At 35.1% G+C, this 24147-nt stretch overlaps 1 protein-coding gene and 1 non-coding gene across 2 annotated transcripts in view; both read left to right on the top strand.

Moving 5' to 3' along the window:
* TFB1M (transcription factor B1, mitochondrial) overlaps positions 1–24147 on the top strand; it is a 695218-nt gene that overhangs the window by 279198 nt on the left and 391873 nt on the right. The window lies entirely within an intron of this gene.
* LOC126954043 (U7 small nuclear RNA) lies at positions 8622–8685 on the top strand. Its single transcript, XR_007725496.1, has one exon. It is a non-coding gene; the product is annotated as a U7 small nuclear RNA (small nuclear RNA).

Consider the following 24147-nt stretch of genomic DNA (forward strand, 5'->3'; position numbering starts at 1 on the left):
CTTCTCTGAGCCTCGGTTTTCTGATCTGCAAACTGAGGTTCACACCTGGTTTGGAGGCTTGCTGCATTTATGAGATATAAGGCATTCAGCTCTGGCTCTGTTCCGCAGAAGGTGCTCATGAACGGCATTCGTCACTTCTTCCTTTCTTCCTCTCTTTCTCCATGTGACTTTCTTTCTCCCACTCCCAAAGTGAAGCATTCCTTAAATTTATTCTTTAAACCTCTACCTTGATACTCTGCTCTAGACTTTCTCCCTCGGGCTTCTCATCATTCCTCTTGTCTGTAACTGCATTGAGGCAGGCGATTTCCATATCTGCCTCTCCAGTTCTACTTTTCCTCTAAGTTCTTTATGGAATGTTTTCCCTGCTCTGGGATATCTCCACTTGGACATCTCATGAGCACCCCAATTTCAACTTCTAACAAAACAAATAAACGTATCTTCTACCCCATGAATTAAACACACATAAAATAAGATCAACATAATATAAACGCAAGATTCTGTCCTGCTGTTGTTGCCATTGGCTATCACCTAATTCTAATAGTCACTGAGATGCAAGAATATTGAAGGCACGTTTCACTCCCCAACTTCCCAGCTCTACTTTTTTGGTTCTTAACTGAGCTGGTCCCTTCTGTCCATCACAGCATTCCTGGATTAAGCTGCCTAAAACACAGCTGCAATCATGCCATTCTCCTATTTGAAAACTTTCTAGAGCTCTCCATTAAGTACAAATCCTATAGGCAGGTGTGGAAGGCACCCAACAATGTCTCCTGCCCTACTTTTTCATACTCATCTCCTTCTACTTTCTTTCATATGCTCCCTGCTCCCCACAAATTTGACTATTCGCTTTTCCCAGACTTGTCTTCTCCCTTTCCCCAATGCCTTTTCCTTGCCTAACCTACCCCATTCGCCAGGAGTGCCGTTTATTCCCACGTGACCCAAACCCACCTGTCCTTCAAGATTCCGACTAAATGCCACCACTTCGGTGACATTTCCCTGATTATTTGGAGTTATAAGCAATCTTCCCCTCCTTGGAAATGTCATGATAACTGATTTGCTGCTCTCTTATGGCATGAGTGACCATCTTTCTTGGATTATGAGAAAACCCTGTGTCTGCGTGACTATGTGTAGTCAGGAGCAATATGTGACAGCAAGTCAGAGCGACTTCAACCTCATTCCTGCCACTCCCCAGCTATACCATCCTCAGCAAGTTATTTTACCTTCCTCACCTCAGTTTTCATACCTGTAAAATGGATATAGTCATGCCTAGCACATAACTTACTGGGATAATTAAATAAGAAAACGTATATAAGGCATCTGGCACAGAATCTGCCGTAGAAAAATAGAATTTTTATTCTACTTTCCTTAAAAGGTAGTCTGTCTTCACTGAGTAGAGAATCAAGCAGCTGATATATTTTTCATGAAGGAGTCTTCCCTGAAAATGGCCTTAAAGTAGGTAGTCAAAAAACATTTGTTCTAATAAACTGAAATAATGATGAGGTTTTAATCAAATGCCAAATGGTATTTATGTGAACTCTGGAGTATAGGTTGAAAATAAAATTGAGTAACTATGAATATATAACATTGAAAATCACTTAGAATACAGGCAAGGATATTAATTCTTTCTGATTTCTTGAGCTTACTAATTAACAAAGGAAGATACTAGAGAGTGAATTAATGAAATACAATATGACCTTGGCAAAAAAAATTCATTATTAAATTGATTAAAACAGTCCTTCATTGATAGGACTCAGAAAAGAGTCCAAAGTAAATTTTTGCACTTCCAATGATCACGGTGCTCTTTAAAGATCAATGTATTTATTTGACCTAGTGAGGAATCGGGATGGATACTGTCAGGTACAAGTGTCCTTCACCTTTCAGCCTGAAACGTTTCTTCATAAAATACTGCGGTCACAGCTGGTGTGTTTTCTTGGGTTCGTTCTACTCCTTGCCATAAGAAAGTGAGGCTGATTCAAGAACTTGACACAGACTTACGAAGAAACATTATTTTCTAAATTAAAAAGACAGAAGATGATCTATTTACTTAGGGTTATAGAAGAGCTTCTCATCCAGCATTAGCCTGAAGGGCTGTCTAAAGACAGACACACTGGGTACTCAAAGGGTAAAAAATATAATCCAGAGTTCTGAGTATACACTGAGCGCACAGTGCGATTGTACCTTTCTTGCAGTGGACCTTGTAAATTAAAATTTCACACATCCAGGTTAGATTTTTCTGATATTTAGGTTTACGTCGAAATTTGTCATAGTTCAGGTCTTTAACTATTTGCCAACTGATATTCTGCCGCCAACTTATTGTGGATTAGTAAAGTCTAAGGAGGCTGAAGACAGTGTCATTACTACCTTTAGAGAAATCTCAGATGGAATGAACTCCCAAGGGCATCTGTGGTTGCATTTTTAACCTTCAATAATTGTTTAATGTCTAACTGTTAAAAATAAATCAATGCCTTTCAGTTTAGGAACGGAGAAAAAGGGATGCCTTCTGCTCCTTTCCTAAGGAGAAGGGATGCTTTGGAAATAGCAAGCCTAGAAGTCCAGACATCTGGACTCTAGAGCCAATTCTCAGGCAGATGAATCACATGACTCCAGGTTAGTTCCTGTTAAGTGCCTTGGAGACCGTTCGGATTGTGTGGGAGAAATGGCATTATTTTCTGAAATATTGAAACACGAAAGTGGATGTAATCAAGGGAAAAACAAAATGAAACAACAATAACTGATCCTTTATGTCTTCTGGGAGGATTCACTAGTTTGTTGCACCGAGGAGCCTACCGATATAGAAAACAAAGTCCATTAGATTTGGAATGATGAGAACAAGTGAGGTTAGTAAGGTTAGTAAGGATACACTAAGCCTGGATCCATGCTGAGTGTTTTATATGTAATTTTCAAAGCCGGTAAGGTAGCCCCATTTTATGGATGGAGAAAAGAGACTCCGAGGATTACTTCCTCAAGGTCACAGAGCTTCTAAGAGGCAAAGCATAGATTCAGATCTAGAGGTAATGGTCATACAATATTACCTCCTTTGTAGCTGAATAGGTAACATTTAATAAACACTGTTAGGGACAAACAGCCCCAGAAACCTTCTTGGTACTACAGACACCCCCCCCAAACATCTCTGTGCCACCCCTCCCCTTCCCCCAAGTCTTTTTACATTTCTAAGCCCTTATCTAGGCGCCACGGTGGAGCCAGCAGACTTCACTTATCAGACCTTGCTGCCATGAGCAAATCCCAATTACAAACCATCCCAAACCGCACAGCGGGAGGTCGCAGGAAGCATAAACAAACTTTCCCTACACCCCCCCCACACCGTAAACGTCACAAGGTGATATGTGGCAGAATTAACCAGCAAACAACGCCAAAGTCTGTCTCCCCCATATAAATCCCTCATTTTGTAAGCTCAGGGCTGCCTCCTCTGTCTGTAGTGAAGCAGCCAGCAGGTTCAATAAACTTATTTGCCTGACTTTGAGTCTATTCTTCCTTTCTCTCAGCTGATCTTACAAACACCAAGTTTTTATTTAATTATAAAATAGAAAGCTTTCCTTTCCAATTGCCAAAGCTTTCGTTTCTAATTACCAAAGCTGTCCCCATGCTAAGATTTTACTAGGTGAAATGTAACTGTGGTAAGAGAGACAGTAGTTTATATCTGAAGTTCTTTCCCGAGAAATAAAGTCCCAGACGTGGAGAATTGTTAGCAGGTAAAGGAACAAAACATATTTTGGAGATTCAGCTGGTTTTTGTATAACTGAAGACATAATTTATTCAGTTGTGATAGTAGAGCCAACTCTAGTATCAAAATCATACTCAACTCAAAGAAAAAAAGAAAATGCAAGTTAGAGTAGTTTGAAGTGATTTAACCCAAGTATCATGGTGCTTAACAAACTCTGAAAGTCATCATGCACAGGACTTTCATCTTCACCATGCATCCTTGTGTCTAAAAATACTTGCTGATGGTTCTTAGGACTATTGAAGATGCGTCCTGAAAAAATACTAAGAATGTGTCTTACAAATTCACGTGTCTTAATCAATGCTTACTCCATCAATACATGTGACTCCCGTTTATCAAAAATGGCTGTCTGAGGGTATAGATTCTGTCCTTTTTCCTGTTAGAGGCTCTGAAATTATGAACACTTTTTTCTTCTGTATTTAAAAAGCAGAGAAGCAAATGTTTTAAATGCAGCTAAAGTGATCTCCCTTTCCACATTCTATGCAGATAACAATACCTTCATAATTAAAGCACTATTATTACTATTTAATTGTCTGTTTCATTGTTTAATGAATAGGAACTAGTTAATTATGGTGATAGGGAAAGACAAAGGACAGTTTTCCAATGGGGGATGCGAAGCTCTAGTTTTTACAACGTGGGCTGCAAATTGCTTTATTTCTACTTCTGAACATCAGAACCCAGATTCACACATCCTTGTCAAATTATAAATCTCTTTCAGCATGATTTGAAAATGTGTTTAAGGAAGACTTTTTTTCTAATTTTGCATATTTAAATGATAGCAAATTTATTTCTTGATAGGTTAGAACTGGCTATGCTGGATTCATTCATCGTACAATTCTGAGAGTGAAAAAGCCAGAGCATCTTTTTAACAACTCCCCTGCAAGGGCAGTTTTCAGGCACGTGAGGTCAAGAACTCACAAAATACACTGAAATAATAAGACCGATCTAACAATGATAAAACTCATCCTGGCCAGCTGTCTGCACTGAGGCTTAAACCTCACTGTTGCTAGACAGAATCTGGACCTTGATGCAGCATTCTCATTGTTGCTTCAGGCCACCAATGGCAGAGTTATACACACGTATTTCCATGTCTGTGGGTACCATGTTGAAAGACACTTTCATGTTTGCACAGGGCTTCACAGTTTTAAAAACCACTTTTCCGACTATCATTTTATTTGATCATTGTACCCCATGAAGCATGCAGGTCAGATATTATGTGCATGTTCCAAATTAGGGAACACGGCCAAAGAGGTTGAATGACCTGTCTTGATCTTGTGGCTAATAAGTAGTACAGATATCTCTTCAGACCTTCTAGAAAGATGGGTAATTACATAAAGGAGTTATCAACATGACATTGATGATTGATGTCAATGTTTTGCCGGAGCAACAGAGCAGGGAACAATAGATAATAGAGTGCCTACTTCATGAGCCTAATCATCATCATGCAGAAAGATGTTGGGAGTCACTCTAAATAGTGATATACAAAACTTTGCTAAAATTTAGAAACATATCTCAATGCAAAATTGTTCTCTGATGGAGATTCAATCAGAAATAAACATATCTGAGATGAATTTATTATCTAACAAGGTTTGTGTTCAGACATACGAGGCTACTTCTGGTTAGGAGATAGGGAGTCTAGGTAACACGTCTGAGGACATTAGGGGAAAATATTAATTTTATTATGGAGAAGAAAATAAATCCTGTAGGGTAAAATTATGTTTCTCTTTTGTTTTCCTCAGTGGCACACTAGAAATGTCACCAATATATACACATACTGAAGGCTGCCACCTTCCTTCTATCAAGGCTGCCACCGCTGCAGACTTAGCTTTTCCTATTCCTACATGCAGGCTGGAACTAACACACGTCATATTCGACAGATGTATCATAATCTCCTACATGAGTAAATGCCAAAAAAGGAGGGGAGAGGGTTGGAAAAAATCCAATACTGTAACATGTACTTATTAAGCTGGAGTTTCTTTAATGAGAAAGTCTTGCACATTGTCAATGTCACTAATACAAATTTCTTTATTTAGCAGCCGCATCATAGAGAAAATATGTGAAATTTTTGGTCCCTAATATTGATCTCCACAGATTTTTCATCTGACATTTTCTTTGGCGCAATACATATTTGTGCATAATATTGATTTTAATATGTTTCTTTGCTGCTAAAAAGTTTGGTATTGTGTTTGTATGTGTAATAGTAAGTATTAAACTAGAGGTTTCATATTGATTGTTCTCCACTCCTGCCAAATACTATGTGTAGAAAATATATTTCTATCCATTTTTGTTCTCTCTGCACTGATTCCATCCTTTTAAACAGTAAGAATTCAGAGGTGATGTTTCCAGGATGACTTTCTTTAGCAATCTGAGGATTAAAATATGGTTATAGTGACTTATTGACCAATCTTAATCCTGCATGAAAATCAATTCTAGTGGCATTATTATAACTTTTATTATACGGCACAGCTTATTGTGTCCTACAAACAATTTAGGCAAATAAACTAAGTTAACACCACAGAAGTATGGTAGGCTTATGGAGATGTGAGGGCATTATTTGATATTTGTTTAATGACACTATTATGTATCTAAAATATATGTTCCCTAAAAGTTGATGTTTCTGATTCTAACCATACCTGTAACACAGTCAGATTACCCATTGCCAAGTATGTTCATCTCTGCTGCCCAAAGCATAGGTATATTGACTCTGTCAACTCAAAGTTTAGAAGCAAAGTAGGTATCATTTGTCTGTATTTCCTTAACTATTTTAAAAGTGTTAGGAATCAGTTTGGGGATAAGTGGCCTTTAATAGGTAGCAACCTATTTGAAATCTATGGGAGGCACAGTGACAAGTAAATTTAGAGAACAGATGTATTTGCAGGTATGGAGCAAACTATCAGCGGGGAGTCAAGCTCCCATCAAAAGTAGGAGACAAGGAAGATAGGCAACATCAGGGAGAATCAACAGCAAGCCTGCATATGGACAAGAACCACACTGAGAGAAATGAGAAGTACCAAGCCATCAATGAGCTAAATCAGGGACACAGGCATGAGAAGAAAAAAAAAGGACACTTTCGTTTGCTAAAATCAGGAAGCAAAGCAGCATGATATGAGAGAGCTGTTGATGCTATGCCAGTAGAGTACTGTTTAGAGCTCCATATACGCTTAGGACATATATGGGTCCCCTAGTCTTAGGGACAGGATAGATCCTTGAATTTGCCAAAGTGTAAAACATGCAGTTGAGAGTTCAGTGATATCACAAGGCTGTAGGAATAGAAAGGAAAACAAGTTCCTGGCAATCCAAGTTGGTGCCTGGTTTTATGAAGGTCCTTTCTCTTTTCTTTTAATGATTTTGTGTTAAAAGAAAAGCATTGGTTTACCTGCCTGAATCCAAGGCACAATGACTGAGATATGTGCTACCAGAAGACCTTATTGTTCTGAAAAGGGTGAAGTCAAAGATAGAGTTAGTAGATTAGGGCTGGAACAGGGAAGAAGCAGAGAAGCCTGCAAGAAGAAAGATCAAATTAGCAAGACAAGCATATTGTATTAGTCCATTTTCATGCTGCTGATAAAGACATATCCAAGTCTGGGAAAGAAAAAAGAGGTTTTAATGGACTCATAGTTCCACATGGCTGTGGAGTTCTCACGATTATGGCGGAAGGCAAGGAGGAGCAAGTCACATCTTAATGGATAGCAGTCAGCAAAGAGAGAGCTTATAAAACCATCAGATCTCATGAGATTTATTCACTATCGCAAGAACAGCATGGGAAAAACCAGCCCCCATGATTCAATTACCTCCCACTGGGTAGCTCCCACAACATGTGGGAATTCAAGATGAGATTTGGGTAACCAAACAGTATCACCTATGAACCATGCAAAGTAATGTAAGTATTAATGTAGATGCTCACAGAGTGATCCTAGGTTTGGCAGAGATGGACTACCAATCAATCAGCAAACTCTTCCTAAATGCCTGAATTATCTGGAATAGTGTATAAAATGGTGAAGTATATACAATTACAGAGACATGATCATTGACTATCAGACATTATAGATTAGCTATAAAGAAAGAATATGCATATATATATATATATGCACACACACACATAGCTACCTATATGATATATATTAATCCAGTAGTGCTGGAGGAATGCATTATTAATGATAGGAGCAAGAAGTAGTATAAGCATTGGAAGAAGAGAGAGTATGCTAACAATTTGGGATGATGAAGGAGATTTCCTAGAACTATAAGGAAAGTAGCCCTAAACATTTCACTAGATTATTTTCTACAATATTCTGATGTTGTGCTCTCTTAGGGTACAGTTTGATGTTGGGAATGGAAAGAAAGAAGAAGAAAAGAAGACAGAGCTTGAAAATTTCTGGATAATGTTACAACAACTGTTGTGGTAAAAAAATAAAATAAAATCCCCATGGTTTTGGCAAATGAGTTGAATATGACGTAGCTAGGGTGTTGATATGGACCTAACAATCCGTCTTTTAATCCTCTGCATCTCCGAGTTGGTCCATTGACCTCCCATTAGCCAGCTTTCTCTGGCTAATGATATTTTTAAAATCTAGAGCCAAAAAAGTAGTTAAAAATGATCCAGGGCTAGAGATGCCCCAGAGACCTTGCAAGAACAAATACAAAACCTCTTAGAGGGAATGCATCCCCAAGGCAAGCCTTAAGTAATTCCCATGAATAAAGGTCTAATTAAAAAGGTTTATTTAAAAACAAACAAACAAGTCATATAATATACATGAATGACAATGGCACATAAGCAAGAACCAGGAGAAATAACAGAAGAATCAAACCTGAAAAGATATTAGATAGTGGACTTAACAGACACAGAACAAAAAAACACATACATAATGTTTTAAGAAGTATAAGATATGAGTGTTATGGTTCTTTTATAATTTGTCTAGCAGGTTTTCCACTTTTCACCAGAAACTGCCTGTCTCTGCTCTACACACACAAAAATATAAGATATAATTTAAAATATAACAAAGAAGAGATTATCCATTTCAAACCAGTGAGTTTGAAAAATAACTTAATAAAATGTTTAGAAGTAAAACAGATACATGAATGATAACATAGCAAAATGGAAACATTATAATATAAATGAAAATAACACATGAAAATATAATAATACAATGAAATGTATAATTTATGTTATATGAATATAAAAAATGAAATTAAAATATTAAAATACTTTATATTTTGCTGAAGAGATAATTAGTGAACTGGAAGATAGAGCTGAAGGAATTACTAAGTATATAGCAGCCCAAAGAAACAATTAAAATGGAAAATGAAAAAGAAAGGTTAAAAGTCATAGAGCAAAGAATGAGAGGGTCTAAAACATGCTTGCTCAGAATTACAGAAAAAGAACAAAGAAATGGAGGAAAGGCAATATTTTAAAAATAGCTGAGAATTTTCTGTAATTCGTGAGAGACATAACATGTATTATTCATTAAGCACAATAGAAACCAAGTAGGATAAATAAAAGACAAACCCAACCTGGTCACATCAGTAAAATGGAAGAGAAAACACAAAGAAAAGATCTTAAGAGTAGTCAAAGAGAAAAACAGATCCCATGTAAGATTATGACAATTATCCCATTTTTAAACAGAAATCGTGAAAGCCATAAGCGAATAGAATAATATTTTTAAAGTGTGTGAGAAAAAAAAAACAAAACTGTCAACTTAAGATTGTAAAACTACCCCTAAAGACCCAGATGGAAATAAAAATAAGTTTAGATGACAAAATAGAAATGTGTTCACCCTCAGAACTTCTAAAGGAAGTAGGAATATGTTTCCAGAAGAAAGGGATGATACACACACACAAAAATGATGAGCAAATAGATTTGTAGACATGTATGTAAATTTAAATATAGATTCAGCCTAATCTGTAGAGTTATTCGAAACAATGTGCAGTTCTCTACTGAGCAAGTATCCTTTTATTATCCTGTATTAATAGTGAGGTGAGAGAAAAAGCGTTTGGAGATCCATGTGTTGCTCTGGAGATTGGTAAAACTGTTCTGATTAACTTTAGGTTTTGGTAGGCTGAGTGTGGATTATAAAATTCCAACAATGCTTTGTTTTGTTATCTAAACTTCTTTTTATTTCCATCTTGGTCTTTAGAGGGAGTTTTACAATCTAAATTAACAGTTTTTTCTCTCACACTTTAAAAATGTGATTAACCATAAAATAGTAGAAATTGAAATAAGTGAAGAGTAGTAATATGATTGATTACATGAAGCTGATTAATCACAAAAAGTGAAGAAGGAGAGAAAAGAAAGCAAACGGCAGTTGTAAAACACAAAATAAAATCCTGGAAGTGAATGTAAATACAGTTCTTATAACCGATATAAAGGGACATTGATTGTTAGACTCAAAAAGGTAGAGAAATATGTAGAGATACAAACACAGACATAGACATAGATCTCTAGCTCTATCCCATTATCAGGTGCACACTTAAAACATTAAGACACAGCAAAGGTGAAGGTATAAAGATGGAAAATTTTGCACCAGGTAAATACTAACAAAAGAAATCATGTTTATAATGTAATATTAAAAACAGACTTCAAAGAAGAAAGTATTACTAGAGATATAGAAAGATGAAGACTTATTCACCAAAGATGTATAACACTCAGACAAGACTGTAAGTTTTACAAACATTAACTATTTCAATCCTCTTAAAACTTGATGAAATACATTTTATTTCCATTTCACAGATGAGGACATAGAAACACAGAGGTTTAAGTAAAAGTTGAATTCATCAAAGCTATAATCATTTCAAATTTGTAGAAGCCTAGTAGAAGAGTTTCAAATTATATAAAGCAGAAATTAACACAATTCGGAGAAATAGAAAAAGTCATCATCATTGTGAGTTTTTTGTTTGTTTGTTTGTTTGTTTTTGAGACGAAGTCTTGCTCTTGTGCCCCAGGTTGGAGTGCAGTGGCACGATCTTGGCTCACTGCAACTGCTGTCTCCTGGGTTCAAGTGATTATCCTGCCTCAGCCTCCCGAGTAGCTGGAATTACAGGCGCCCGCCACCACACCCAGCTAATTTTTGTATTTTGGGTAGAGACAGGGTTTTACCATGTTGGCCAGGCTGGTCTCGAACTCCTGACCTCAGGTGATCCACCAGCCTCAGCCTCCCAAAGTGCTGGGATTACAGGTGTGAGCCACCACGCCTGGCCCAGTGTGAGATTTTAATATACATCTCTCATTGTCATTAAGTTGAAACAAATATAAAAGATTTGAATGATATAAAAAACAAACTTGATGTAAAGGATATATGACAAACAGTATACTTAAACAAATGGAGAATACACATTCTTTTCAGGCATACTTTAGCCATTTACATCAACTGATCATAAAGTAAGTCTCCACAGATTTTAAGAAATTCATATTATTCAGATTATGTTTTCTGTTCCCGATGCAATTAGATTTGAAATGAACAAAGCAGATAACCAAAAACAGGAATAAAATATGTTTGTAAATGTAAATATGTATATTGTATAAATGTATAAATGCAAGTATATAAATATATATGTGTGTATAGACACACATACAAATAACTCATGTGTTTAAACAATTCGAATGCACATTTAAAAACACTGAAATCTGAATTACAATGAAAATACTATATAGCAAAGTTTGTGGGGTGAATTTGTCTATTGAAAGACATGTACAAGAGTTTATAACCAGCTTTATTCATGATAGACAAATAATCCTGGAAAGAACCAAATGTCCACTAACATTAGAATGGATAAAGTATGGTATACTGTGGTATACTGACAGCAGTAAAAATGAATGAATCTCTTACACACACAATAAGGATAAATATCACAAATATTGTTTGGGGCTAAAAAGACAAATACAAGAGACTATATACTGTATGGTTACATTAAAAAGTAAAGAAAAAGCAAGAACCAATCTATGGTGATAGAAGTCAGTATAAGGGTTCTCTCAGTAGAATGTTATTGACTAGATTCAGATATGGAGGAGATTTCTGGGTGCTTGAAATGTTTCATACCTTGATCTGGGTACATTCAACTATAAACAGAGTATCTTTCATATGTAATGATATACTGTATAGTCTTTCATATCCGTCTTTTTAACCCCAAACAATGTTTGTCATATTTATCCTTATTGTGTGTGTAAAAGAATCATTCCTTTTTACTGGTATCAGTATACTATACTTTATCCATTCTGATGTTAGTGGACATTTGGTTCTTTCAAGAATTATTTTTCTATCATGAATAAAGCTTGTGTAGGTGTATGTGTGTGTGTATACACATATATTCTTTGTGTGTATATATACACACGTATATATATATATATATATATATATATAGTGTGTGTATGTGTGTGTATATATATATAAGTGTGTGTGTATATATATTCTTTGAACTGTTTGCTTAATATGAGTGCATTTTATTTACTTTACCACGTGGTTTTGTCCTTAATAAAATGGAAAAAATGTAGTTGGTTGTAACTAATGAAGTTCTTAATGGGAAACATGTATCCACAAAAACATACATTTAGAAAAGACAAAAGCTAAAATTTAATGAGCTAAGCATATTATATAAGAAGATAGAAACATCAGGGATGGGAGAAGCAAAGAAGTATAAATAAAAACCTTTAAAAAATAAAAGGAAAAATTAATGAACTAGGAAAAGAAAAGAAAATGCAGTAGAAGAAATCAACAATTCCAAAATAAAAGTGGGTTTTTGAAAAGACTGATAAAAATCAAGAAAGCTCCAATAAGCTCAAACAAGGAAAGATGGGACAAATTAATATTAGGAATGAAGGACAGAATATAACTACAGACAGAGCAGAGATTTAAAAGGCAATAGTACTGATAATAATACCTAACATTTATTGAATATTTGATAAGCTTTAGGCTTGTTCTAAGTCCTTTATATATTTATCACTTCATTTAATCCTCATGGCATAAAATAGCCTGAGGTGTGCATTTTATTATGTCCACCTTTTTTTTTTTACAGATTTATGCCAATACTTTTGAAAATTAATGAAAACTTGGCAAATTCCTGGAAAAACATAATTTAGCGAAGCTCTCAAGAGGAAATTTAAAAGTCTAAAAAATTATATAATGAAGTTGAATAGTTGAAATTCTTCTACTATAAAATCAAAAAACAACTCATTCCTTTTTTAAATAATCTGTTCCATGAAATAGAAAAATGAAAAACTTCCCAATATATTTTATTAAATACTACAATACCAAAAGAAACAAACAAGAAAGAAAAATTAAAGGCTAGTTTCATTCATAAATACAGTTGCAAAGGCTCTAAACAAAATACAATCAAACTGAATCTACCAGTATATTAAAGAATAATGCAACATACCTAAATTGAATTTATACCATGAAAGAAGGGTTAAAATTAGCAAATCTATTAATGTAATACACCACATTAACAGATTAAAGGTGAAAAAAATGTAATCATTTAAATAGATGCAGGAGAAGCATATTACATATGCTCCTGAATCCTACTGAAACCACTGAGAGATAGATATTATCCTCATTTCACTAATAGGTAAATCAATAATAACTAATAATGAAAATAACCAACTTTATAAAGTGCATGTTTTATACTAAGTACTACGCTAAGTAATTTGCAATGATTATTTTATTCTTAATTACAGTCTTAAAAGCTCTGCACTATTATGATTCTTATTTCACAGCCTGATTATTTTTGTATTCAATTTTCACAAATTTGATTCTGAAGCAATATTATTCTGCATCTTCCCTGCCCAATAAGGGAAGATAACTTGAAACACTTAATTAAAATAGTGTGTTTTAGTTATATCTAATGTAGAACAACCAACACCACAATTTTTTTCATTAGCTATAGGTCCAACTTAAAATTGTTTCTAATTATGAAGAAATGTTGGACATGGGTATTTCTAATGTGTGTGTATACTATCTTACATTTAGAAGATGATGAATTTTTGCTATTGTTATGCTTTAAGCATTTTGGCACACTCCATTGCTGATTTACTTTTACAAAACAAAAAAGGAGAAGCTTTCGATTATACAGAGATATTTGTATAAATTTCATTCCCCAACATCTGTATCCTATTATAATTGTTCAGCCCCTAAAGTGAATGCTTTCAAATACATAATGTGAATATATTTTTATAGATTATTGCTTCAGTAATTATACATTAATATGAATTACAAAAAAATCAGTTATAAAATGTAAATCCAGAAAGCTCAGGAAATAATGTAGCTCAAGGAATTTAACATTTAGCAAGGTTTGAAATGTAAAACTTTATTTTAAAGCAAAACCATAAGGATGACTCATATACGGCCAAGAATTTTTGAATTCTCGGTTCAAAAATTTATATGAACCAAGAAACAATGATTCCACCATATCTTTAGAAATATAACTTAAATAGATATTTTCATATTTGATAACATTCCCAAGTTATACAGAAAGCCTGATATAAAAAACCTCTTTCAAGTGTTCTAGAGCTCACATATCTTTCTTATAAAAGCAAAGCTGAAACCTTTCTGAAATTGTTTCCTTTTTGTGTGCACATGTACGTGTGTGTGCGCACGCACATATATTCTTTTAAGTGGTGACTAATCTTAATGCATCTAGTCTACCTTCTGTGTCTGGTGAATGCTTTTATGCTTTTCTTGCTCCTGGGATGTTACCAAGCTTTCAAAATCTTACTCAGGTGATGTGAAGAATAAAAAATAAAAAAAGTTATATATGCCCTTTCATGGCTGCCCTCGTAATGTGCAACACAGAACATCACTTAGGATTTAAAGGCCCATAAAATAGAAAGCTTGCTTAACCCCTTGACTGCTCCGTGCATGCAAGTTGCAGCACCCTGTGATATTGGAATTTTATGAGTGTTGAAAGCTGAAGTGTTTTAAGCCTCAGCAGCATATATTCGTTCTGTTATGGTAACCCAGGTCAAAAGCAGCACAGGATTTTTTAGCTCTTTCTATTTTCTTTGTCTTTGAAACTGTTCCTAGACATCCTAATTCTGCACTGCAAAATGCCTGCAAGCATATAATAATTCAGTTAATTAGTAACAAGAAATAAAAAGTATATATTTTCTTTCATTGAACAAAATAAAAATGAATGTATTTCCGAAGAAGTCAGGAACATCAAAAATAGTGGCATTTTTCCTCTTTAAAATGGCATAAGCAGACTATAACAAGTTAGGAACTTAAAAAAGGAACAGAAATCAATACTATTGTATGCCTAGTATTGTCTAATTTTAGAAAGGTATAATCTGCTATAAGAGAACCCAGTTATGGACATACCAGGAATGTCAGCACTTTAGGACAATGTGGGATGTTGTAAGAGAAATGTGGAAGCTAAAATTGGCTGAATATGTAGACTGGAATCCTAAGGGAGGATGAATCTGGGAATATGAGCCACTCCTGTGGCTGGGTCTCCAGGGGCTGCCTCTTGGAATGCTTTGGCCCTTCTCCCTGACCTTACAATTTGATAACACAAAGGCTTATGTGACCTGAAATCATTGTATGATTATGTATTATTATTTCATATGGTTATTTCAATTAAAAAAAAATCATTGCTTCCACTCTGCACAAACCACTAAGAGAATAAGACAGCGATTACCCCAAGAAATTTTTATATTCTTATAGGAGGGATATGAAAACTATAAAAGCAATTATAAGGCAACATATGAAACATATGAAATAGAAATAGTTCTAGCTGCATTTGGATAATTCTCATTTACAGTTAATGAAACACTCTAACATGTATCATTATGTTGTGCTTCACGACATTCCTGAACAGTAGATACAGCAGCAGGGAAAACTGAAACTCATAGAGGTTGAGGGACCTATCTAAGGTCACATAGCTTGTAAGCTGCAGAGCTGGGACTAAACACCATTATTCTTATTTCAAGTCCCGTTTTCGTTCCATTACAGACTTAGTACATACTTGGCACTCCAATTTTCCCTAAGCAAAGCCATGTCAGGTAAAGGGAAGAAAGAAAGGGAGAGAAAGAGAGAAGAGGGGGTGGGAGAGGGAGACAGGGAGAGAGCAAGCAGGTGGAGAAAGAAAGAAAAGACCAGTGGGAAGGGAAAGATGTAACAGGAAATCCGAGCACGGGGCAGGAAATGTGTTTCTCCCAATTACGCCCCACCCACCAATGTTTCTAGAGCCCCTTCAGTTCTATAGCCTTTCTCATTCTGTTTAATTTAATGTTTATTTCCTCCTTCAACAATTCTCCCTCGTGGCTGAGATTTCATAGTTTTTAAATGAAACATTCTTTGTCTAAAATTGTTTGCCTTGGACCATCTGAAAGTTGGATTATCCTTTCATCTTATCTCACTTTTCCTTTCCACGCATTGAATTCTTTTTCTCCTCCTGAGTTTCATGTGCTGCCTTTAAATTAAGTTACTGAGGGAGTTGTGTAAATTCTTCTAGGCTTTAAGAATCCATATCCTTGTTTTGAAATTCTGGAGACTCATCTAACTGTCAATGTTTCACAGTCTCATTTCAATATTGAAAAAAATCAATTGTTAAAAAGTTATAATGCCCATAGCCTGTTTATAAGATCAGAAGACTTGGTCACATAATGTAATTGATGGTTATAAAAATAGAGAAATTTACTTGTATAAGCCTTGTATTTAATAAATCCATGACTAAAAGTAGAAACTATGCAATACAATATTAATACTTGCAACTTTTAAAGATAATAATAAATAAAACACTAAAACCTCACTTTAATTCTTAAACATGTTAATGAAGAGAATATACATGCCCCAGTTTTTATGAAATAGATAACATGCTGTGAAGATGGGAATCTATCTTATGGAAGTGAATTAAATTCTGGATGATGAGTTCTCTCTTGGGGAAGTTTTGTGTGGTGTTGGTGTTGTTTTAATTATAGACGACCACACAGTTAATGGAAGAGGTGGGGTATGAATGATGACATTGAGTTAGATATGTTTTGTCCTGATCTCAAGTTTAAGGGCCATCTTTATGGGTGATGCGTCACTATTTGGAAGGCATTTTCAGCTCCTTTATCTTGAAGAACAGAACTGAAGGGAAATGTGTTCAGTTTCTGGATCACCTTTTAATAGGAAGTATAGCTAACTTCTGATTGGAATCAATAGCTCAACCAGAAAGTTTGAGAAGAGTTTAATTAGCCTCCATGGTTCCACTTCATGATTTCATAGAGCAGTTCTTTGAAAGTTACATCAGTGACTATCAGTTTACTGTCTCCGTCAGCATTTTTTGAATTCCAGATTACCATTTAGCAACGGCACGTCCTATGCGTGTGGCACTCAGGACTAACGGAGAAGATGGTGCTGCCCGAATAGCAGTGCAGGACTCTGGTGGACAGACACATTCACACAGGGGATAGATAACATAAAATTGAAAGCCTCTAATCGTGGTGTGATCTTGAGGATTGCATTGTTTCAGCTAAAACCTACTTTCTTTTGCAAATGGTGGGTCAACACACAGTCTCTAACTTTGACAGCTGAGATAGAATATGTGGGGACAGAGCTTTCTTCATTTGTTCTCATGAACTAAAAAGCAGTAGAATTTTCCCCTGTATTTTCCTGCTATTCTGTTCAGCTAATATGCATGCCAAGCTACTGCTGGAACACAAAGGAACATTGTTCCACTAGATTGAAAATTGAACTAAAAATTTATTTGAAATGATAATTTGTTTTCCTCATATCCAAGATGTGGGAAGCTTTACAAGTAGATTTGCATTTTTTAGGGTTTTTTTGTTTTGTTTTGTTTTGTTTTCAGGCAGTATGTCTGAATCCAGCACAAAATCTAGGACAAGTCTGAACAATGACGTTACTAGACCAAGAATAGGTGTGTCCCTAAGTGAGCAAATACGTTACTTGAAAACTCATCAATCAATACTAAGGGGAAAAAAGGGATGATTTAGAAATTAAGTTTCCTAACATGATTACATAAATTTGCCTAATAGTAAAATCCTACAAATCAGGATACATTATATCAACATAAGAGAAAGTTAAGTTCTAATTATTATTGTTAATTTGTGAGGCAAGTAAAAAGAAACCAGTCACTATTTCTGAAAATTCTGCCAATGTAACTAATATGCTAAGCCTTTTGACAATATATCAAAAACAAGTAAAAAAGGAAGCAGTTAAAGCATCTGAGGGTTCATCAGGCATGTTTTTAAAAAATCTGAAGAAATGGCTGCTCTTTGAATTGTATGAAATGTTTGACACCCTGTATTCGAAACCTTTGTTTCAAGCTTACTGTATTTGTTGTGTGCTTCTCTTCTAGTTTTATGGGTTATTTACTGGATGGATGACTCACAGAAGAAAATATACATGTAGTTTTACCTTCTAGTCTTTGACTTGATTACTAATCTTCTGTGCTGAGGCAATGTTACAAATGTGAGAAATTTAAGTGCATCAGTTACACAAATAGGCTTACTGAGCAGAGTGATGCAGAACAAAGATCACCAGATGGGTCACAGGGCCGAATTCTAAGGAATTGTATGAGGCTGAACCACAATGTTACTGTGCTCTTAGGCTGTTAATAGTCAGCTACTGTTTCAGTTAATTTAATAAAAGCATGAAAAAGAAAGAAAGCAGTTAACTAAAATATCAATATCATACTCTTATGAATTTGTTATGTATAACATAGAAGAACACATTAGACATACCAGACTCAACATCCAGGTATTTTGACAATACTGTTTGGAATGCTCGCTGAAGAATGGGGTGTTGATGGATACAAATACACAGTCTGATAGGAGAAATAAGACCTAGTGTTTGATAGAGAGTAGGGGGACCATAGTTTACAATAATCTATTGTATATTTCAATACTGCTAGAAGAGAGGAGACAAATACTTAATATGATGATATCCCAATTACACTGATATGGTCTTTACAAATTATGTGATTGTATTAAATTATCACATGACTCTGAAATTATGTGCTTCTATTTTGTATCAATAAAATTGTTTAAAAAAAAGTTTAATTTAAAAAATAAAAATAAGTCCTTCACAAAAATAAAAGAATGGAGTATTGTCTTAATGACTCATTTTTTACTTGATTTATCCAATATTTTCATTGGGCTGACAAGACTCCCAAATCAAAAATGTCCAGAGAGAACAACGGTATGTCTACTGTCTCTACAGTTTAAAATCTTGAATTGTGAGATATCAAGAGTATGGGCAGTCCCTGCTGTTCTATATGGCTCATTTTCCCCTTCTGCTCACTCAAAGTGTCTAATTAGCAGCCACACTTATTTCTCATTGCCTTTAGCTCCTCAATCAAGGATTTCTGGTGAAGGAACCCTGCTGCGGGTGCTAGAATTTTTTTAAAAAAGAAAGAAAACATGAAACTCATCTTCGTGCAATCAGCCCATAAACACCACCCCTTCATCACCAAGGGAAAAGAGAATGATTTTCCATTTCCTATTCCAAAAACACTACTAAGACTATTTTTAGTTTACTTCATCCTTTTATGTCTGATCTTGGTAATTCTTTTGTCAAGATAGGCATAAGGAGAGAATAGAAGAAAGAAAAAAAATTGAAAATTCTTAGAATCAAGTGAATTGCTTATGAAACCTGCAAAGATAGGCAAATGTCCATCTTGTTGTCAAGAATACCTTCAGTCTATAAATATATAAAATATGACCCAAATAACCCAAAGACTTAAAATTTTAAATGAGACAAGCAAAACTATATGTTAGATATTTAATTGGTTATTTAAGCTACAGCATTTTAAAAATATGTCAAAGGAATTCATTCATTCAACAATAGTAGTGTCCAACGTCCCAGGCATTTTCCTAGGTACTGGGGATAAGAGTGAGCAGAACATGATCCCTGCATCTAGGAGTTTAGAGCACAGAGATAAGAAAAAGGTAATTTAAAATGCAGTGTGTAAACCACAAGGCATTTTAGGAGATATAGGAGAGACACAAATCTTAAGAGCATGGAAAGTCCTAGTAGAATTGACATCTAACCTGTGTCCCAAATGATGAATAGAGCTCAGTAAGGCCAAAAAAAAAAAAAAAAAAAAAATAGTACTTCTAAAAAGGTGAAATGGCAGAGTAAAAACCTCTGAAAATTCATTATTCCATTAAAGCAAAAGAACACTTGCAAAAATGATTGACTTTTTTCAGAACCCTGAAATTTTCAGAACCCTGAAAATTAACCAACGCCTTGCAACAACGTTAAGAGCATTATTCCAAAAAAACAACTGAATCTCAGTAAGAACAGCAAGTGCTATGGTGTTTTAATTTGGTTTATTTCCATCCTCCTCTTTCTAGCTCTGAGGCAACTATGGAAACTAATAGCCTCACAACCATAATAGCTATGAAAACCAGCAGCCTAATGGGCCCTGGATAGAGCAGAATGGGATTGCAGCTCTCCAGAAGCCTCATCCCCAGAGAACTGTCTCTATTTGACCTGTCTGCTATCTCCCTGAAAAGCCTCATTCTTAGGGTTTATCTTTGTTTTGTCCTGACTCAGAGCTCACTCTGCTCAAGCATTTGTAGAAAACAATTAGCAGTAACTGTTTAATAGTACAGTTGCCTGAGGCAGTAATTCCAGTTGGAACTAACAAGAAGGTGACCAAAACACATAAAATAAAAACCTGGGAAATGAAACATCCATAGAGTGCTTTTAAAGGCCCCATATCTGGAAATTTGGAGAGCCGGCCAGGCGCATGTGGAAGACTGTTTATATACTCAGGAAAGATCTAAGAAGGTCTTTCTCTCTCATCTCTGACTGACCATGAGGCGCTGTGCAAGCAGGAAGTGAAAGCTAAGGCGGACCTGTGAGCTGCCTGTGAAAGCATTGAAGGCATGCCCCGACACACATACGCACACACATACACACACACACGGAGAAAGAGGGCGGGGGGAGAGAGGAGAACTCCTCTGCAAAGCCTGGGAGACTTATTGATTGCATTCATTAGCTGATCAGTTAAGCTAACTGAACACACCAAGCATCAGTGGATTCAAAAAGAATACAGAGTATACAGGTTCAGTCCAGGAAATTCAAGAAAAAAACAGTCACTAAACAAACACACACAAACAAAAAACCTCACAGAAGGTGGTGGGAAGGTGGGAAAATTGGATTTCTTGCTATATTACTTAAAATGTTCAGTTTTCAACAAAAATTTATGAGATGTGCAAAAACAATGGGAAAGGATGATGCATATAAAGAAAAAAAAGGTACCTGAGGAAGTTCAGATTTTGGACTTACTAAACAAAGTCTTTAAAACAGCTATAAGAATGTGGCTAATTTTTTTTTAATTCATGTGTTAAGAAAAATTGAAAGAAGGTGTGAGAATTCTATCTTACCAAATATAGTATATCATTAAAGAAATACAGATTAGGCTGGGTGCAGTGGCTCATGCCTGTAATCCCAGCACTTTTGTAGGATGAGGTGGGTGGATCACAAGGTCAGGAGTTTGAGATCAGCCTGGCCAACATAGTGAAACCCCATCTCTACTAAAAATACAAAAACTAGCCAGGGGTGATAGCATGCACCTGTAGTTCTAGCTACCTGGGAGGCTGAGGCAGGAGAATCACTTGAACCCAGGAGGCAGAGGTTGCAGTGAGCTGAGATCATGCCCTTGCACTCCAGCCTGGGTGACAGAGTGAGACTCCATCAAAAAAGAAAGAAAGAAAGAAGGAAAGAAAAAGAAAAAGAAAGAAAGAAAGAAAGAAAGAAAGAAAGAAAGAAAGAAAGAAAGAAAGAAAGAAAGAAAGAAAGAAAGAAAGAAAGAAAGAAAGAAAAAGAGAAAGAAAGAAAGAATATAAAAAATAACTAAGTAGAAATTCTGGAACTGAAAATTATAATAATTACTGAAAATGTTAACTAGGAAAACTTAATAGCAGTTATAAAATACTAGACTATCAGACTGTCAACCAAGAATTCTATGTCCAGCAAAGCTAAAATTAAGAAGGAAATATGTTCCCAGATAGGCAAAAACTGAATTAGTTACTAGCAGCCCTGCACTATAAGAAACACTAAACAGAATCTTTTAGTCTGAAATTAAAGAACATTAGACAGTAACTACAATACATGCAAAGCAATAAAAAGTATGAGTAAAGATAACTACATAGGTAAATGTAAAGTCAGTAAAAAATGTATTTTCATTTGTAATTCTTCTACCTCAACTAAAACTGTATAAAACAATAAGAACACTGTGATGATGGATACAAATGTATAAAGATGTAATTTGTATGATAATAAGAGCACAAAAGAGGAAAAAGAGAATGTAGCTATGCAGCAAAACAGTTTTTATATACTATTAAAACAAAGCTCACGTTACTCCAAAATAGATTGCTTTAAATTAAGAGGTTAATTTTGAACCCCAGGGTGACAATTAAGAAAGTGAAGATAATATAGTAAGAGAAACAAAAATAAAGTAAAATGGAACACAAGAAAATATCTATGTAACACAAAGAAGGTAGTAACAGAGGAATATCTGTATGCATGTTACACAACCATAATGCAATGAAATTACAAAGAAATAAATGGAAATTTGGGAAATACACAAATATGAGGAAATTAACCAATACACCTATCTCTAAGAGAGAATCAAGAACGCAGAGGGTGGAGCTGTGATCCCAGAGTGCAGAGTTATGATTCTAGAGAGCAGAGGCATGAACCACAGAAAATTACTCTCAAGCCTTGAAACCTCATGCAGTGTGCCCAGGTACATTGCTAAATTACTTGAGACTGGTAACTCCTTTTTTCCTTCCATTTTTCTTTCATTTAACCTAGATGTCTGTAATAGCTATCCTATACCTGCCCATCATTGTATTTTGGGAGCCAATAACTTTTTCACAGGTTCATATTGAAAGAAATTGTGCCTCAGAATGAACTGTATCCAGAACCTCCCCTGGACTGAACTTAGAATATTTAGATAATGAGATTTGCAACTTCTGAGTTGATAATATGTAGATGAGATTTTGGACTTAAGTTGATGCTACATTGGGTTGAGACTTCTAGAGACCTTTAGGTGTGGTAAATGTATTTTGCATGTTGTATGAATATTAATCTTTGGGGGCCAAAGGGAGGGACTGTGGTAAGCAAAATAATGACCCCTGAAAGTTATCCATGCCCTAATCCTCCCAACTTGTAAATGTTATCTTACGTGACAAAAGGGATTTTGCAGATGTAATTAAGGATATAGTATATGCCATATTTGCATTTCCTCCTAAACTGCGTTTCTATGGGGCTTAGAGAATAATCTTGCTAATAATTGCTAATAAATTGAAGTCCCTAAATTTTACATATTGACTTTTATTTTTTAACTAATTTTTGTAATGTATTTGGGGTTGAATTCTTGATCAAAAACAAAGCTAACAAACCTTTTTTGTTTTATGGGAGACAGAGGGTTATCCTTCTGGTAAATATGATATTCTATATGTTGACTCAATCATGAAAAGAAACGTAGCTGAAAATTTAAGAGTCGTCAATATTGTTACTTGTAAGTTTAAAAGTCTGTTTTAAGAACTTTTTTAAAAGTTTAAAATATATATATATCGTATACACACATATATTTATATATACACGTACATATATTAATATATATACACATATATAAATGTACATATGCTTATATATACACACATATATATACCTCTGTACACACACATATGTAAAGGTGTATATATGCATGTGTGTTTATATTTACCTATATATGTGTATATATATAATTATATGTATATACATATACATGGTCATGATTAAGAATATATATATGGTCTATAACATGTTATATATGTACACATAATTATATACATACACATATATAGAGGTAAATATATATATACACACTCATATGTGGGTGTATATATAGAGGTACATAAACAGATATCTATTATTAGATCACTAGGTCTCAGAAAGACAGAATTCTGGGGTAGTGTGAATAGGATGTACGTTGCTTACCTATGGAGTCAAGAGAAAGAACTCTCAATTATAAATGAGAATGTGTGCCTCCACAGGTTCTCTTCTTGAAGCCACACTATCAAAAACTTCGAAGGGTCTGGGATTGTATCCTATTTTCAAGCTAACAATTATCCTGCCACAGTTGCATGGGTGCTGAAAGAAACTGAAAAACCCCTGGATCATAGAACTTTATTACTCACAGCAAAAGTAGTAGCCAGAATGCCAGCCTCTGCACCAGTCCCCCAAGCCCTAATTCCCCTTTGCTATGTGGCAATTAACTTTAGGTGTCAACTGGATTAAGGAATACCTAGAGAAATGGTAAGGCATTACTTCTGGTAAGGCATTACTTGAGGGTGTGTGAGGGTGTGTTTCAGAGGAGACTGGGCTGTGAGTCAGTGTACCGAGTGGGGAAGATCTGGCAGGCACCATCCAATCAGTTGGGGGTCCAGATAGAACAAGAAAAGGACAGAAAATAATTTACTCTTTCTC

The sequence above is a fragment of the Macaca thibetana genome, chromosome 4 (genome assembly GCF_024542745.1).
Source record: "Macaca thibetana thibetana isolate TM-01 chromosome 4, ASM2454274v1, whole genome shotgun sequence".
Classification (NCBI taxonomy): domain Eukaryota; kingdom Metazoa; phylum Chordata; class Mammalia; order Primates; family Cercopithecidae; genus Macaca; species Macaca thibetana.